This window comes from Budorcas taxicolor, chromosome 19, assembly GCF_023091745.1.
Source record: "Budorcas taxicolor isolate Tak-1 chromosome 19, Takin1.1, whole genome shotgun sequence".
In the NCBI taxonomy this organism is placed as follows: Eukaryota; Metazoa; Chordata; class Mammalia; order Artiodactyla; family Bovidae; genus Budorcas; species Budorcas taxicolor.
In genome coordinates, this window is record NC_068928.1 from 32,216,919 (window position 1) to 32,228,463 (window position 11,545).

General features: G+C 44.7%; 1 non-coding gene across 1 annotated transcript; it reads right to left on the bottom strand.

Moving 5' to 3' along the window:
- Positions 1-8,316: 8,316 nt before the first annotated feature.
- Positions 8,317-8,423, bottom strand: LOC128065797 (U6 spliceosomal RNA). The gene has a single exon (XR_008201167.1). It is a non-coding gene; the product is annotated as a U6 spliceosomal RNA (small nuclear RNA).
- Between the last annotated feature and the right edge of the window lie 3,122 nt (positions 8,424-11,545).

The window sequence follows — 11,545 nt, forward strand, 5'->3', positions numbered from 1 at the left end:
CAGGATCGTGGAGGAAGAATGTGGAACTGTAGGTTAGAAGAGTCACGTCTATGGCTATGGCATCAAAGCTAAAAGTCAGAAGATGTACATTTATTTCCTTCCTTGAATGTCTCAATTTTTAAAGAAAACATTTCAATACACAGCTTAAAAAATAAAAATACTGGTGGAAAAGTGTGTGAGATCTACTGTCATTGCCTGTATTTGAATCCCAACTCTATCCCTTCCAAGCTATGTGGCTTTGGACACATTAGTTGATCTTTGAAAGCATTTTTTTCAAAATGGAGCCATGAAGGAGTATGCTTATTTTAGGAGAGACAAGAAATTCTGTGGATTACATTGCAGATTTCCTTGGGTGGAGATGCCCCTGACAAAGCAGGTGGGGTTTACTCCTTAGAAGGTGTTTTTGACCACAGAAAGCAGCAGAGAGATTCTCTTATAGGTTAGGGAATCACTTGATCATATATATGATTTTGAAAGGGTCATTTCACCAGAACTGAGGAGGATTGACCAAAAGTCCGGTGACGCTGGAGAACGCTCCAGTTGGGAAGGTCTCTTAGCAATTCAGCCACTGGATGAGAGTTTGATGGGAAATTCTGTACTTTCTCAATAGAATTCCATCCTCAGGCCTTTCCCATCAAAGTCAATAAACAAGGGGATTGGAGAATGAGGACTGGTGTGGGGATGAGAGGAATCTTCAGACACTTCATTGAAATGGTCTGATGATACTAGATTCATTGTGCAAGTCTCCCTTCTCCAGCTGGGACTCAAATTCATATTAAATTGGACAACAATCTAGATAACTTACAGACCAGTCCAGGGCAAACACATGCTAGCTGCTTTCATGCTTTTGTTTTTCTTCCCCTTAAACACTCAGCAAACAAGCATTCATTTTGAATTTGTTTCCGTCTCTGACCAGTATTCAGTGAGAAGTTCTGAATCTTTTACTACCAAGGGAAACCAGAACCAGAGCTTCAAGTTTGGGGGAGAACTGATAGGGGTGGGTGCGGGGGAGAGTTGAGGGGGGTGGTGTTGTTAGGTGGATAAGGAAGGAGGAAGGAAGGAGGCTGCAATTAGAAAAGAGAGTCCCAGAAGGAAAGCTGTGTGTAAGACCAACTTCAGAAGTCAACAGAGCGCTTCCTGCAGCTCTCCACCCGACTGTAGTTTTCACACATGGACAATAATATTCAGTAGTCATTTTGATCACTTGCTGAGGCTTCAAAATGTGCCTTTGAAACACCAGACAGCATCTGGAGAAAACGACTTCCTGCCCACCCAGAGACCCCCCAGACTGAAGGAGCTCAGCTCTGGAGCTGGATGTCCTAACTGGCTACGTCACTGCCTCGCTCGACTCTAGGGTGAGCCTTCGCGTAGCTTCTGGCCTCGGGTTTCCCAGAAGATGGCGTCTATCTGGGCAAACTTTGTTGCACAGAGGAGGGTGTGCTTTGTGTGTTTCTGCACCGGGCTTTCTGGATTTAATTAAGGGGATGCGAGGTGTCAGGGACAAATTAAATGACTCCTCAGCACCACTTCAGCCTTCCCAAGTCCTCTCTTCCCTCCCCCACCCACTCACCTTTGCATAAGGCAGGGCTCCTCCCGGGATCCCTTATGTAAATGAGGTAGCTTCTTATGTAAATGAGGCAGTCAGCTCCAGGCTCTGAGGGAGGTCCTGGGAGTCACTACTAGACCCTGTTTTTGGTCCATAATTTCTATGATCATGTTATTGGTCAGGGTTCTTGGGCCTTCCTTAATCAATAGAAATTGAGAAGAGTCCAGACAAGAAATTCAAGCAATGTTTTATTAGAGCCCCTGCTGTATCCATGGGGTGGGGTGGGGCGAGAACGAGTTCCTTTGCTCACTTGTTCACCAAGAGGGATTGAGCTGGTTCTTTAAAACCCAGAAGAGGGTAGGGCTGTGCCCAAGGGTGGGGTGGTTTTGGTGGTTAGTCCACCCCTTTGGTGGTGTTGGGTGCAGGGGGCATGTCCAGTACCCTGCTTTTACTCTGGGCTTTTCAGAAGTGGTAGTTGGGTTTTTGGTCTTTTTGTATCTTTTGTCCCTAATTTGCCCCAACTGCACATGCATGCAGTTATTTTTCATCCCTCATAGTTGTTTTGTATTTCGTTGCTCCAAGGACGCATTTGTCCATGTGCAATTACCGAAGCAAAGAGTTCCAGATCTATCTCAGATCCCAGCCTGTCTCAATGAGACCTTGCTCTCACGATCAAACATAAAGGCCCAAACGTCAACCATCATATCTGAGCTCCAGGTATCAAAATGGAAGAAGAGAAAAATCAACCATAGTTCAATAAAATAGTAAATAATTTGTTTTAAAGTAGACTGGCAAAAAATAAAAGAAAAATAAAAAATCAGCTGAACATAAAAAAGAATAGAGTATTAAAGCATAATTTAATAGGCGGGGAGGCCGGAAGAGGGAAGAATAGACAAAAAAGAAAAAGGGCAAAATCACATGTCAGCAATCATGTAGAGACATTTCTTGAAACTTGCTTCGCTCACATATCATCAACCAGAATTCAAATATGCTATGCATAACCATAAGAAAACTGAGAAATGAAAGCTCAGCCAAAATCTGAGGTTTTTAAACTAAGGAAGAAAGAGAGAACAGAAACTGATTTCCTGGCATTGTTGAGCATTTTGGCTGATCGACCAAAGTTATATGATCCTCAAAACACATTCACATCCCTCCCCAAGGGGGTAAAAACAAAGTTTCAACTATTTGTGCTTCTTAGCAAAGTCCAGAGTCTATAGCCTCTATATCCATCTCCAGGTGCTGCTTCTTATAGTCTGGAAATTTGGGGGAAAAGAAGAGGCTTGACTTACCTCCTACTAAGACCTATTATAATTTCAGCAGAGGGATAAACAGATCGATGGATCCAAAGATAGCATATAAAATAGATCTAAACCTTTATGAGACATTGTTGTATGATTGAGGAGATGTTATAATTAAATGGAGGAAACGATGGACAAATCAATAAATGTTTTGTAGATATATATCCCTGCCTCAGAAATAAATCGAAGTTGTAGTGCTTTAGCCACGCGTTCCGGGAAACAAACTCACTCAGAAGGACAATGCAGATAGTGGAGTGCAGTTTATTACACCAGCGGGCCCGAGGCAGAGTCTCCTCTTAGCCAAGGACCCTGACCAGTTTTTGTGAAAACCTTATATACCCTAAGTGTACTTGCTTAAACCCACCTCCCCAAATTCCTTGAAACTAGTCTGGACAAGGTAAAAAGAGATACAATCAAAGTTAACCCACGATTCATGTGTCACAAGACTGGATAAACAGTGGACATTTATCAATAGGACTGTGGTCATATGCCGATAAATATAATGGAATTTATGACTTTGTTCTGTTACAGAGATAATTAGCATATTCTTTTAGGCAACGGAGAGTCCAAGTACAAGTCCTGAGACTCTTTTATCCGGGGGGTCTGGTTTCCCATTGGTATGCCACTTCTATAGACACCAGGCACAATGTTCAGAGTCCACTGGGAGGGTGACCATTGCGTGTAGCCTAATGTTCGCAGCCTGGCCTGAGATGGGGTCCAGCTCTGTCTGTTCCCTCCTTCATTCCCCTCTCTTGATGCTCTTAACTCATATTATGAGCATCATTCATAGGGATATATTGCACCCTGGCTCTCCGACCGCCAGTTTGGGAGAATGACATCAACCTTCAGGTTCAATTCAGTTCAGTTCAGTCGCTCAGTCGTGTCCGACTCTTTGCAACCCCATGAATCACAGCACACCAGGCCTCCCTGTCCATCATCATCTCCCGGAGTTCACTCAGACTCACATCTATCGAGTCAGTGATGCCATCTAGCCATCTCATCCTCTGTCGTCCCCTCCTCCTCCTGCCCCCAATCCCTCCCAGCATCAGAGTCTTTTCCAATGAGTCAACTCTTCGCATGAGGTGGCCAAAGTACTGGAGCTTCAGCTTTAGCATCATTCCTTCCAAAGAAATCCCAGGGCTGATCTCCTTCAGAATGGACTGGCTGGATCTCCTTGCAGTCCAAGGGACTCTCAACAGTCCTCTCCAACATCACAGTTCAAAAGCATCAATTCTTTGGCGCTCAGCCTTCTTCACAGTCCAACTCTCACATCCATACATGACCACAGGAAAAACCATAGCCTTGACTAGATGGACCTTAGTCGGCAAAGTAATGTCTCTGCTTTTGAATATACTATCTAGGTTGGTCATAACTTTTCTTCCAAGGAGTAAGCGTCTTTTAATTTCATGGCTGCAGTAGGGTTACAAAGTTCATAATACATTGTAAGATTCAGGGTCCACAAAGCAGAACTATCAAGGCAACTATAACGCTGGTAAATATAGTTTTCCACAAATCGCCACCCTTCACCCAAGATAGGACCGAAGTCCAGAAAGGAATGTTTTCATTTGACATTGCTTTTACCTGGTTTTTCATGACATCTAAAGCAATCGATACATTGCCAGATAAGTCAGGAATGCATACACAACATTCAACCTTAATTATAGCACAGGTCCCTCCTTGAGCAGCTGTGAGTATGTCCAAAGCCATTCTATTATGAATTACCGCTTTTCTCATTTGGATTTGCTCTTCATTTAAGGCTTGGATGGCTTTTGTTCTATCTAGGAGGGCCTCTTTTGTGAAGTTAGTCAAGGCCTCTACTTTAATCATAATATCTATTGTCCCTATACAAGGTACAAATAAGGCAGCAATATACTCATACCGTTGAAACACAGATCTTGTCCACCTAGCATGTAAATAAGGTGGATTTACCAGGGCTTGTTGTAGGTTAGGCTTTTGTTACACTGGCATTTATATCAAATGTAACCCCATGACCCAAGTCTATTGACTGTAGGTCTTACACCAAGAGAGCAAGGAGAGGTTATGATTGACAAGAGAGAGGAAGGTCTCTTTTTGTCATCCCAGAAAAGAGCAGAGTGGTTTAAAATCTCCTTGGCAGAGCGGTGACACCCACCAAGGAAGTCCATTCATCACTGACAGAGGCACAGCCCCGCATACCCAGCAGTTGGGAGTGCTGTGGAAGTCCGCATAGGAATGTGCTCATGAGAGGAAAACACTGTCCTGAATTGAACGGAAGTTGAATTCAAAATCACGTTGATGAGGGCCAAGTGGCAGGAGTTGATTGTGTGGCTTCATCCTGAAAGGACTCGTCCGGAATCTTCTTTTCCTCTTTTAAGGATGGTCTTAGTCTCTCGAGAGTCAGCGGGGTCCCTCTGTGCAGTCCACTCAGCGTTTTCTGGGTCTGCGTTGTATGTTCTCTTCACCCTCATATGATGGCTCCAAGGGACAATACCTGCAACTTTAACTGCAGAAGGGTAGTTAGAATAACATAAGGGCCCTTTCACCAAGGGGCTAGCAAATCATGTTTCCAGTCTTTGACCCATACTTGGTCACCAGGTGTAAGTTCATGAATCTGTTCCCCAAGGGGGAACGGCACCCTTTCTTATACAAACTTAGTTACCCGATTTATTACCTTACCCAGTTCCATCTGCTGTGAAATCCTATTCCCCCTTACCTGAGGCAAATTTGTTGACACCTGTTTTATTATGGGAGGAGGCCTCCCACACACAATTTTGTATGGAGAATAGCCTTGGGACTGTGGGTCATCCTGAGTCTGAGCAGAGCAGCCAGAAGCAAGTCCACCCAGAAGCAGTCAGTCTCTATGATCCACTTGGAGAGTCTCTTTAATGTCCGGTTTGTTCATTCCACCATCTCAGAACTCTGGGCCTATATGCAGTGTGCAGCTTCCATTTGATGTTTAAAGTTTTGCTTACTGTACTAAATCAGCTACAAAAGCCAGGCCGTTGTCTGAACCAATGCTGGTAGGAAGTCCAAATCTGGAAACCATTTCTCTAAGCAGGCACCGGGCTACTTCTGATGCTCTTCCAGTGCAGGTAGGAAAAGCTTCTACCCATCCTGAGAACATATATACCATGACCAGCAGGTACAGTAGTGTCGGTGAGGTTTCATTTCAGTGAAGTCCACTCCCAGGTGTTCGAAGCTCAGCGTGCCTTTCAGCTGAATACCCAGAGGTTTTTGCCTGAATACCTGAGAGGCAGCATTAACCTGTGAGCAGGCAGCATGGCCTAGGTGGGTCGCTCGGTGTGTCTGGCTTAGCAGAGTGTGTGCCAGCTCCTCCAGTACCAATAATTTGCCACTTGGCAATTCCCACCATCCCTTTTCAGTCTTGATGGCCCCTTCCGCTTTGGCTAACCTGACAGGCGTTGTCCTTGTTTTATCAGGCTAGTGCCATCAGTATATAAGACCCAATTAGGGTCTGGAACCTCGTGTCCTTCTTTAAAACAAACCCCAGATACCTTACCTCCTCCTTGCAGATCTGTGCCTTCTTCTTCGACGCCCAGTAACCTGCTTCCATCAGCAGCTGGAGCAGTGCTTTTGTCCCTTCCCAGCATTTTTCCTTGGTCTCGGCAGCCAGCAGCAGGTCATCCCCGTATTGTGGGAGCCAACATCCGTACTCTTCTGGGTGGAAAGAGTCCAGGTCAGAAGCCAAGGCTTCCCCAGTGGCTGGGGAGTTCTTAAACCCTTGTGGGGGAGTCCAGGTGAGCTGTTGTTTGGTGCCCCCAACTGGATCTTCCAATTCAAAGGCAAAAATGAGCTGTGATGCTGGGGCGAGGCGTACGCAGAAGAAGGCACCCTTGAGATCTAGGCGAGTATAAACTTTAGTCCTCGGCGGGAGGAGGCTAAGTAAGGTATAGGGATTTGGAACAATGGGGTGTCAAGTCACAGTAGCCTGGTTGACTAGCCTGAGATCCTGTACAGGCCTATAGTCCTGTCCTCGTTTCTTTTTGACTGACAGGATCGGCGTATTCCAAGCCGACTGTCACTCTACTAGAATGCCCGCTTGTTTCAATCTATTGATGTGGGGCAGTATGCCGGCCCAGGCCTCTATCGATAGCAGGTATTGGCGCTTTCTAACCGGGATGGTGCCTGATTTGAGTTCTATTATCACTGGGGCTTGATGTTTAGCCAGCCTAGGGGGAGACGGGGGTTGTCTTCCACCCAGACCTCAGGGAATAATTGAGTTAGCTCTCTCTCATGCTCTTCCAGCCCACCCGGTTCTTCCTTCAGAGGCTCATGCAACCTCCACTCATCTTGGGGGGATTTGATAGAGAGAGCAAATAAGTCAGAGTGTCCATCCGGAAGGTGGGCCTCTCCTCAGGGGAGAAAGTCACTTGTGCTCCTAGTTTGGAGAGCAAGTCTCTTCCCAACAGGGCTAGTGGGCACTCAGGAATCTAGAGGAATTCATGAATCACTTGGTGCCCCCCACCATCTGACATTTTCTGGGCTGGCAAAATGATTTAATCATCTCTTCTCCCGATACCCCAGTTATAGCGGTGGTCTTTTTGGACAGTGGTGCCACGGGCTTTGTTACTACTAACAGTTCTGCTCCTGTATCCACCATGAAGTCAATGTTTTGGTCCCCCACTTTTAAGTTTACCATGGGCTCTCGGGGATCTGATATCTCTGAGCCCTGGCAACCCTACTTAATTTCCAAGTCAGCAAGCCCCACAACTGCGGGAGTGTCCTCTTCCTTCCTTGCCTTAGGGCATTCATTCTTCCAGTGACAAAAAGCTCAGCACTGGGCACAGTGGTTTGGCTGTAATGGGGCCCAGAGCCTCCGTTGGGACTGGTTGAAGGACTGTCCTATCCCTGGGGCAGAGGAGGTTTTCTGGAGAGCCCGAGATAGACTTTCCCAGAGCAGCAGCTAGCATTGTAAATCTCTTGTCTGTTCTCTTTCATTCCCTCCAGCTCTCTGGCAGAGTGCAGTCTCTGCTTAATTCCAAAGTCTCCCTCCCCTTCTCATCAATACTCACCAGGAGAGGTGGGTATAGCTTGGGCGGTTCGGCTGGAGCCAGATCCTGGAAGTGTTGGCCAGAGGCTTCTGTCACCGGGATCGGAGTCCACCAAAACGGCAGCTCTACGAACTCCGGGAGAGCTGGAGGAATAGGAGTGGCTGCTGCAGGGACTTCCCCTGGCCCTGGATCGGGCTTTAAGGCGGCCTCTGGTCCTGGTGGAGCACTGGGAGGCAGGTGTGTCATTATCCAATATGGGGGAGGGGTCAGGTCATCCCCGTCCAAATCCTGTAGAATTTCCTTTTTTATCATCAGTCAATTTTTGTGCCATTAATATTTTTCCTTTTCCCTTATGGATACAGAACCTTGTCCAGGTAGGAGGGTCTTGAGCTAACCCTAGCCATGAGTCAATATATGGATATTGATCCATGTGTCCTGGCTCTCCTGTGACTACTGTATAGACTGCTTCCACTATTTTTTTTTTTTTATGGAACGCTTCACGAATTTGCGTGTCATCCTTGCGCAGGGGCCATGCTAATCTTCTCTGTATCGTTCCAATTTTAGTATATGTGCTGCCGAAGCGAGCACTGCTTCCACTATTTTTAAGTTCATGGTGTTCTCTGGTGGCCATCCTACTCCCACAGAGGGCCATCCGACCTCACAGAGTCTGTAGAGGCAGTTAGGCTTCATCTTCACCCCACTGTCTCCTCCTAATCCCTTCTTTAAATTTTTAATCATGCACTCCAACACAGTTGCCTTAGGTTCACTTCCCCCCATCTTGCTTACCTTCTCGGACCTTCTTCTACTTTTCCTTTACGTTCTATGAAGTTCTCAGTAACCTATGTACTTCTGATATTTCCACTCAATGGCACTTAAATTGCCATTCTGCCTCCTTCCTAATTGGGGTGAGAAGAGCCTTACCTGCCAGATCTCAGAGGGAGAAGGGAGATCGGTGTGTCTTCACCTGCTGGTCAGCACAGCCGAACCAGAACACCACGTCGTCCAAGACTGTTTCTCCCTTAAAATCCGTTCTGCCTTGGTGGGCTTGATCAGGTGCAGATGAAAACACAGATGGGTTAAATATCCCATGTCCCAGGCCATCTCCAGGAAAGCCAGTTCATACTTACTTATGTATCCCTTTCCTTCTAGCCTAACAATTCTGAGGGGGTCAAGAATTTCACAGCAGACGGGACACCTCCTGGGGGAGGACAGAATACGAGCATACAAGGACCAGTTTCCTATCCTAAAATGCCCTGGTGATCGTTTGGTAATAATTTTCCCTGAGATGGCATGGACACACCTCCTAAATGACCTTTACAAATTTCCTTCCTAAACCCTAACGTTCATTGACCTGTGTACCAAGAAATCGCTGCCTGCCTATTCCAGGCTCCTGTGGGTCCCTGCTCCTTCTAGTCGCTCCTGAGGGGTGATCAGGCCTGCTCTTCCACCCTGCCAGGTAGGTTCCTCCTCACCTGAGTACTCAGTTCCCCTGCTGCCGTCCACTACCTGCTAACGTGAAAGGTCTGGGCGTTGAGATGCAGAATCCTTCCAGAAGGGCGAGGCGGCTTGCCCCCTCTAGAAGAGTCAAGCTGCAAGGCCTTGGAGTAGTCCCAAATGGGACTTGTCTCCTCAAAGTGAGGAGTTTCCTGGCCAATGCACCAAATGTTGCAGCCACGCATTCCGGGAAACAAACTCACTCAGAAGGACAATGCAGATAGTGGAGTGCAGTTTATTACACTGGCGGGCCCAAGGCAGAGTCTCCTCTTAGCCAAGGACCCCGACCAGTTTTTGTGAAAACCTTATATACTCTAAGTGTACCTGCTCAAACCCACCTCCCCAAATTCCTTGAAACTAATCTGGACAAGGTAGAAAGAGATACGATCAAAGTTAACTCATGATTCATGTGTCACAAGACTAGATAAACAGTGGACATTTATCAATAGGACTGTGGTCATATCCCGATAAACATAATGGAGTTTACTACTTTGTTCTGTTACAGAGATAATTAGCATATTCTTTTAGGCAGTGGAGAGTCCAGGTACAAGTCCTGAAGCTGTTTTATCTGGAGGGTCTGGTTTCCCATTGGTATGCCTCTTCTATAGACACCGGGCACAAAGTTCAGAGTCCACTGGGAGGGTGACCATTGCATGTAGCCTAATGTTCACAGCCTGGCCTGAGATGGGGTCCAGCTCTGTCTGTTTCCTCCTTCAGTAGCAAAACTCTAAATGTGAAAATGTAAAACAATTGATGAGTGAATAACATTGGCAGTCGGGGAGGGGGGGTGCGGTGTCAGAAAGGATTTCTTCTTATTATTAAAATTTGTTGTGCGAGACTTGTGGTTGCCAAGAAGGATGGGGGATGGGAGAGGGATAGACAGATGGAGAGTTTGGGATAAACAGATGCAAACTATCATATATGGGATGGATGAACAAGATCCTGCTGTATAGCACAGGGAACTACATTCAATATCCTGGGATAAACTGTAATGGAAAAGAACATGAAAAAGAATGTGTTGATATGTATAACTGAATCACTTTGCTGTACAGTAGAAATTTTTTTAATTCATTTTTTAATGGGAGGGAAATTGGTTTACAATGTTGTGTTGATTTCTGCCATACAACAAGGCAATGTACAGCAGAAATTAACTGCACATTGTGAATCAACTATACTTCAGTAACATAAATTTTTAAAAATTCATTGTTTATTTATTGCAAGAATTATTGTCCTTTGTGCCATTTAGATATTTTAAAAATATTGACTATGGGTACTTTCAAGCATACATAAAATTGGAGAGAATTATATCATGAATTCCACTTACTTGCTTGTATTATTAGGGACTCATGGATTTTTATATATTTAACTGCTTTTATAATATATTTATTTATATATATGTTTTATATCTATTAACTGCTGCAATCTATGTGGTCGCAGAGTCAGACATGACTTAGCAACTGAACAACAACAAACTGCTTTTTATTTCCCACAGTACTATTGTGATCATCAAATTGTCTCCACTTTGGCTTGAGAGTCCCTTCGAGTTTGTTCCTGTGTTCTTTTCTCACTCTCTTTATACTTTGATAATTTCTTTGCTTTCAGGTCTAAGATGTTTCAAGAGCATCTTCTACATTTTCAGCCCTGGATATGGAATCAGCAATTTCTCTAGGGGAATGTTTCCTGTTATTGCAAAAGGGTACTTGGAGAGCAGCACATGTATGCTAAGGAAGAAGGGATTACTTCAACAGGAAATAAAAACTGACTCACCGAGGAAAATGTTGATACATCTGATTTTGTCAAATTTCATTATTTTAAAAGTGTTTCTTTTATTTTAAAATAAAATAAATAAGTTAATTCCAAGTTTAACAATTTTATGTGCTTCAGAAAATTCCAAAAACAGGTAAAAAATCAAGTCTCAGGGAAGAATCTTTAACAAAGGAGTCATATTCAGGACAAAGAACTCCTACAAATGAAAAAGAAAAAGGTAGATACTCCAAAAGAAAAAAAGTCAAATGACATTAACAAGGAATTAACAAAAATAGGAGAATAAACATTCTGTAAACCTATGAAAAAGTTCTCTGCTTCACTGGTGATCAGGGAAATAGGTATTAAAACATCAACAATTTCACGCCCATCAGATTGGCAAAAGTAATTTTGAGGCTGGTAAGATCAAGAGTTTGGTAAACTGTGAAGGGAAACAAATCCAGGAATACAAT